General features: G+C 37.1%; 2 protein-coding genes across 3 annotated transcripts in view; both read left to right on the top strand.

The window, feature by feature from the left end:
* PCDHAC2 (protocadherin alpha subfamily C, 2) overlaps nucleotides 1–7,214 on the top strand; it is a 294,194-nt gene that overhangs the window by 126,437 nt on the left and 160,543 nt on the right. The window lies entirely within an intron of this gene.
* Nucleotides 1–7,214, top strand: part of PCDHA12 (protocadherin alpha 12) — a 75,804-nt gene that overhangs the window by 45,233 nt on the left and 23,357 nt on the right. The gene's annotated exons all lie outside the window — the stretch shown is intronic.

Here is a 7,214-nt window from a genome sequence, read left to right as displayed (position 1 = left end):
ATTTTGTTCATTTTATAAATAAATATTCTTCATTTCTTCTCTTTTCTCTCCTTTCATTTGTTGCTCTCAATGGTGTCTCACATTTTTCAGAGGCTCTGTTCACTTTTCTTTATTCTTTTTTCTCTGAGTTCTTGAGGAAAGCACTTAACCAGATGATTGACATGGTGACTGCAGCAATGGTCTCAAGTATGTCAGAAATGGTAAGGATGACACAGGACAGGATAGAGTTAATTCACATCTGTTGTTCATAGGGTCACTATGAGTCGTACTTGACTTCACAGCACCCAATAACAACAACAAAACAACAGTTGTATGCCTTGGCTTGTATGATCTCTACACATTTATCTTCGAATTTGGGAGTGTTTTTAGAATTCATCCTCTGGAGATTTGTATCAGACCAGTTATAAGAACTCTTGAGTCAACGTTGTCTCACATACTTGAGTTGTTGTATAAGTCCATGATTTCTGACATCCACAGCTACTCCTTTTTTTCAGTTTCCTAGATCCTCTATGTTCCTTGGGTTCAGTGATTCATTGGACGGTCTCTCAGAGACTTAGACTCGCCAAGGGAATGATTCACGTGACTGTAGATACACAGGCTGGTTTTGCAGAAACTGGTGAGTGATGGGTAGTCTTGTAGACTATCAGTTGCGGCACAGCTGGATGCTGTGTCCCAGGAAAGTGAGCATCCCAAAAGAGAGTGCTAGCACTGCGGTCTCCTGAGTTTATTTACATCCTTTGCACCTGGTGTTAATTGTGTTTGGGAAGAACATTGTTCTAAGTGGTACAGCACTGGTCTGTCAGTTTGCTGCACTGAGATAATTTGGGGTTGCTGTGATACTGAATGCTGTACCACTGGTGTGTCAAATGCCATAATGGTTACCCATGGTGGACACGGTTTGGTAGAGCTCCCAGATTAAGATAGGCTTGAAGTAAGATTGGCATCCACTTCTTAAAAAGGCCTTTGGAAACTCTATGAACATTAGAGAAATGGTTATAGAAAAGTGTTCAGATCCTTTGTTCATAGGATCACAATGATGTCCTTTCCCATGATGGAAAAGTTTGAGTAAAATTAAATCACAAATTGGAGGAAGGAGAAATAATAGCCAAGGGTAAAGGAATGAATAAATACGTCATGAAGCAAAGGAAATCTAATATAATACCTCGACAGAGACTGAGAGCAAGGAAATAACTTTCTCCACCTAAACATTGGAGACCAGAAAAGCAAAGCCAAGATACACTTAATGGTTTAAGATGAAATATGTAATTTTTATGTGTTTATTTAGATTTATGTGATGGATAATGATTTTTTTCTATGTTGTAATATTAAGATATATTGTAAAAATGAATACTGTATGTTCTGACAATAATATACTACATTTAGAGAAAATAAGCAAGCTTACTAGTTGTGATTGGAAATACTAAAAGGGGAAAATTTGGCCTGGATAAATGCTTGTTGAAAGCAGTAGAGCTAGAAGGCATGTGGTTTAGTCTATGGGAACATTTAGCTCAACCAGTACTCTGAGGAGATTTGCATTTTAATGAATTAGTAGATTGACTTTGGCCTTTTGACTGAAAAGATGTACATTTTGAGACATCCAATAATAAAGAAGCTAAATTTGGGCATGTTTCATCCATTCCATTCCATTCATGTTTAATAGGATTACATAGTTACACCACCATCTTGACCACTAGGCAGGGTGATAGTGTTCACTATTAACCCTATTTTTGCAAGATAGGGTGAAGATACAATCTATCCTATCAGACCCTTGGGAATTCTTCCATACACATTTCAGAGTATTGTTACAATTGTTTGCTAAGGAATAATTCCTGTTTCTAGTACCCATAGCGGCATTCTTTGACCTGAGACTGCAGTATCTGGCAAGAAGAAAATAATTTTGGGTGATCTGGGGAAGAATTTTATAGTAGCACTAGTGTCTTCTCCTACTTCTTCTCCAGATACCCTTGAGAAATGTAGGAATCCATTTGATAGTGAACAGCCTTTAGCTCATTTCATTTGAACTAGCTCTTCATACCATTATTTGCCCTGCCTTAGATAACAAATGTTTCAATTGCCCATTCCAATTCTGTATCAGACCATTGCTCTGAGGGTAGTAGGCAACATGGTATGTCCATTTAATAGGATGTTTCTTGGTCTATTGCTGCACTCTGTATACTGTAAAATGTATTCCTTGGTCTGAGGAAATAGAGTTTGGTGGCCCAAACTGGTGTAGTATTTTCCAGTCCTTTAATGGTATTTTTAACATTTGCATCAGTTACAGGACATGCAAAACCCAGTCCAGAGTAAGTATCTATTCTTGTGAGGACCTATTTATAGCCACCTGATACCATTGGTCCAATATAATCAACTTGCCAACTATGTGTAGGGCATTTCTCCTTGGGAATCTGTTCCAAGCCATCTGCAATCTTTTTCTCTCTTGCTGGCAGACAGAGCAGTCTTTATCGGCATTTTGTGTCTAATGCCAGCCCATTTTGGCATTGCTGCAGCATCCTCATGTGCATTCATTTCATGGACATAGTTCACTACCTTGAAGGAATGCACCAAAATGTCCACCTGCTGATTTCAGTCACCCTCTGATCCTGGCAAGGGGTTCTTCTTATGGGTACTGATATGTATAACTCTAACAGACCCCTAAATTCCCAGAGTTCTTTCCATAGGACTATACTCCACACTGGTGTCTCTTTAATAGTCTAGTTTTCCATGGCCCGTTTGCCTGACCTGCTTAAGCTATTAGTCACTGCCAGTGAATCAGTAAAAGTCCAAACATAGGAACTCTCCCCATTGCCCAATTTCTCAGTCACTCCTAGTAAGAGAACATGCAGTTCAGCCTATTGTGCAGAACTGTTCTTGCCTTCCTTGATCAGAGTTTTGTCATCTACTGGTCTTAATGCAGCAACTTTCTGCATCAAATGTTGTCCAACTCTGGAACTGCCATCTGTGAAACAAGTAGTCCTTTTCTGATAAGCAAAAAGTTGTTCATAGGACATTGTCCATGTGGCAGTGGACTCCAGAGGTTTCAGGGTAGGACCAATGGGAAAAGAGGCTACTTGATCATAGATACCTCCCTGCGTTCCCTCAGTAACTTGTTTCTGGGTGAACCATTTTCATTTTATCACAGAAATAGTTTGGGCACTATCTTCTTTAATGGAGTATTTCTCTGACATCGCGCATGGCATAATGGATTTCAGGTTTCAAAATCATTTTATGTACTTCTGTCATTGAAGCAGTCTCACCAATGCCTAATAGCAGGCAAGTAATTGTCCTTCAAATGGTATGTATCATGCAGCAGCAAGGACATTTCCTTTTCCAGAATTCCAGTGGCCACTGCAGGGCAACCTTTTCAGATTTTTGCTATAAGCTCCAGTCTGCATAAGCACAGGTGACAGATACCTTGATAATCATGTATGAATGAATATTCATATGGGCTTACAGGCAAGAAGAGTGAGACTACTTTCTGTATTTCAGCAATAGCCTACTGTTGCTCAGGTCCCCATTTAAATAAAGTTTTCTTTCAAGTAACTTTATGTTTATAATCCAAGCCATGATCTTTTTGTTTATGTGCTATGCGTCTGAAAGTTTGATAATAAATAAGAATGACAGAAGAGGAATTGATGCCTTTGAATTGTGGTGTTGGAGTATTGAATATCACTTGGACTGCCAAAAAACAAATAAGTCTGTCTTGGAGAAAGTGTGATCGGTGTGCTCCTTGCAAGCTAGAATGATAGAGCTCCATCTCATACACTTTGGACATGTTGTTAAGAGGGGCCAGTGTCATGAGCCTGAGCCTTAACTAATTTATCATAGACATATTACAAAAGCCAATTCGAATTAATTAATTCATTCATAGCAACAATTGCAATTTATCTACATTGCAGCTAATAAATTTATCACAACATATTGATTCATTAATTTGTAGCAAGCATTAAACAGTTAATTGCAATTTATCTACATTGCAACTCATAAATTCATCACAACATATTGATTCATCAACAGTGGGGAACATTCACTCACCCTGGGATTCCAACTACTCTTCTTCTTTTGCCTCTCATGGTCATTGGTGCAGTCAGGGGGTTCTTGTCTAGTTCAGCAGTTCAATCTAGCCAGGAGGTTCTTGGCTAGTTCAGCAGTTCGATATAGTCAGTGTTCATTGGTGTGGGCAGAATCCTCCACAGTCTCAGTAGCTCATGTCCATCAGGGTAGGCCAAAGTTCTTGGCTCTGAAAAGAGCCTTAAGGTCTTTGGCTCTAAACAGAGCCTTTGGGTCTTCAGTGTTCAGCTCATTGTGAAGGGTAGAGAGAGATTTCCTAGGCATAGCCAGAGTTTATCAAATCTGGCTTCCCTGCTCTACATTATGGTGAGGCAAGTGGGGCATGCTGGGACATGTTGAATAACAATATGAATTTGACCAATCATGTTCAATACTAGTTGTGTTTCCTTGGCAACATAGCAGTAACAAGTCATATCTCCTTATCAAGGGTCCCACACCTGTTGTGGTCAGTGGGGCCCCAGAGCCACTAAGAATATGTTTTCACAAATATTCTTTTTTTTTTCAGATTCACAGCAGCATCGCATGGCAGCTTTATTTTGCACAAATATTCTTAACAGCAAATTTCTAACTTATTTCTTATTTTATTTCTAACATATAACATAGAAAGGGTTTTTTTTAAACACTTAGGCATTTTTATTAAAGCATTGTTTTCTGTGCCAATCTCCATAAAGAAAAGACAGATTCCAATTCACAAGATAGAAATGATAAATTCAGAAGACAAAAGTATAGCAAATTAATAAGAATTACACTCTGATTTTATATATTAAAGCAGTTAATAAATAGATTAAAATTAATAATAATTAAATCAAAACATAAATGGCTTATTGATTGTTGGTTTTGACTTACTTTTGTTTTTCTTATTGAAATTGAGACATTTTTGACCAGGCTAAATTAGAATTTTGAGTCTACCTAATTTAGGAATAGACCCCAGACTGTAAGACTTTATTGTGTCATTGAATTGATTCCAAGCCATAGTGACTGTATGCTTGGTGATAAGTGAAGAGGACTGGAGCACTTCTAGAAGTTCAAATGCTGTTTCCTTTGGTATGGATTACACTTCAACATAAAGAAACAAAAATCTTCCCAACTGGACAAACAGGCAACATCAAGAATTGCCACCTTTGGACTGTGGTGTTGATAAAGAATACTGAACATACTGCCAAAAAGAACAAGACAATCTGATATGGAAGAATTGCTGCTGGAGTGCTCCTTACAGGAAAAGATGGTGAAACTTCATTTCCCATATTTTAACCATGTTATTAGGAGGGCTCATTCCTGGATAAGTGCTTGAAAAAGTGAAAAGTCAGTGAAAGGGGAGGAAGATTCTCAATGAGATAGATTAATATAGTGACTGCAGTGATGGGCTTAAATATAGCAAGTTCTTAACATATTTCTTATTTTATTTCTCACACATAACATAATAGATTCCTAACATATTTCTTATTCTTAAATTTACAAATTACGTTCTCTTAGCAACAAAGGCAGTAAAAAGTTACATTCCCTTATCAGAATTCACACATACTGAGGCCAGTAGCTTTACAGGCAAGTTATTATCAGTTACGTTACCTTATCAAGGGCTTTCACCTCCTGTGGTTAGTGGGGCTCTAGGCCTCAAAGAGGCCTCTTTAGGCATGTTAAACTGCTAGTATATTTTTTCCACAAATATCCTTATTTCTATACTTAAGCATCAAATTCTTCATAATATTTTTCCACAGAAAACATATGTCATAATGTGTTTTACAGCAAATTACAGCAATTTATGGTATTTCATAATATGTGCTACAGCAAAATTAATATTTTTTTATACTTAAACTGCTTATAACAGGTCAGTCCTTGAAGAATGACATACTTGAAAAGGTGGAGGGTCAGTGTAGCTCAATATGCTGAACTGATATGGTGACTGTAACAATGTGCTCAAGTACCAGGGTTCAGATCTATTGTTCATTGGGTTGCTATTAATCACAGTCAATTTGATTGCACATAACAACTACAACAGTCTACCAGATTCTCTTATAGTTCTATATACCTCTCTATATCATCTACTTTTAATATTTTTCTGTTAATCCAATATTTGATTCCTCTTGTGGTTAGTTTCTGTTGTCTTTTCTTTTTCCAGTAAGGTCATACTTTCCTTTTTCCTTTTGCATACTTCATAAATTTTTAAATTAAAAGCTAGTATATTGTGATTATATTAGTAGTATACGTATGTATATTGTAGCAACACGGGGCTTTGGTCATTTTCAACTTTGCAAGCTTATTCTTATTTGCTTGCTTGTTTGTTTAGTAAATGGCAAAGTTATTTTGTGGTTATTGTTATGTGCCATTGAGTTGACTGCAACTCATCATGATCCTAAGAACAACAGTTCTAAACCTTGCCCTGTCCTGTGCCATTTTCACAATCTCTGCCATCCTCAAGCCCATTGTTGTTGTCACTTTATTTATCCCTCTTGTGAGGGTCTCCCTCTCTTTGGCTGACCCTCCACCTTTCCCAGCATATTTTCTTTTTCCAAAGACTGACTCCTCCCAACAACATACCTGAAGTATGTGAGATGAAGTTTCACCATTCTTGTCTCTAAGAAATATCCTAACTGCAGGAAGTGGCATATTCAATCTTCTCCAACACCACTATACAATATTTATACTAAGATTTTGCTCCTCAAAGAGGTGCATCTATGAGTATACTTCCAACTACCCATCTTTTCCTTGTCATAAGGTGATAATTTACAAGCTCTTTACATGTTGGAACAGAAACCAGAATGCTGAATGTATATTCAATTTGTAAAAAAAGTTACTTAAATTTTAAGAAATTAATTCTTTGTTCTTGATGGTAGACACAGCAAAATATAAAGCTATCTAACAGTTTCATGGGATGGTGCAGGATATAGAATAGGGTTCAGGTCTTTTGTTTATTGGGTCACTATGAGTTGTATTTGTCTAGATGATACCTAATAACAACAACATTATATTCTTCAAGTCATGCAGTCATTCAACCTCTCCTGTGACAGGTTCCTCCTCGTTAACATAAATCCATTGCCCTATGAAGCCCCTATATATTATTTTGAATTCCTGTATCTGTTTGATTTCATATAAAGAATTCTACAAAAGAGTATAATGCTCAAGAAAATTATGTTTTAATTGTTGTTGTT

This window comes from Elephantulus edwardii, unplaced genomic scaffold (assembly GCF_000299155.1).
Source record: "Elephantulus edwardii isolate Elephantulus edwardi_28Jun2011 unplaced genomic scaffold, EleEdw1.0 scaffold00095, whole genome shotgun sequence".
In the NCBI taxonomy this organism is placed as follows: Eukaryota; Metazoa; Chordata; class Mammalia; order Macroscelidea; family Macroscelididae; genus Elephantulus; species Elephantulus edwardii.
This window is presented reverse-complemented; position numbering and strand designations above follow the sequence as displayed.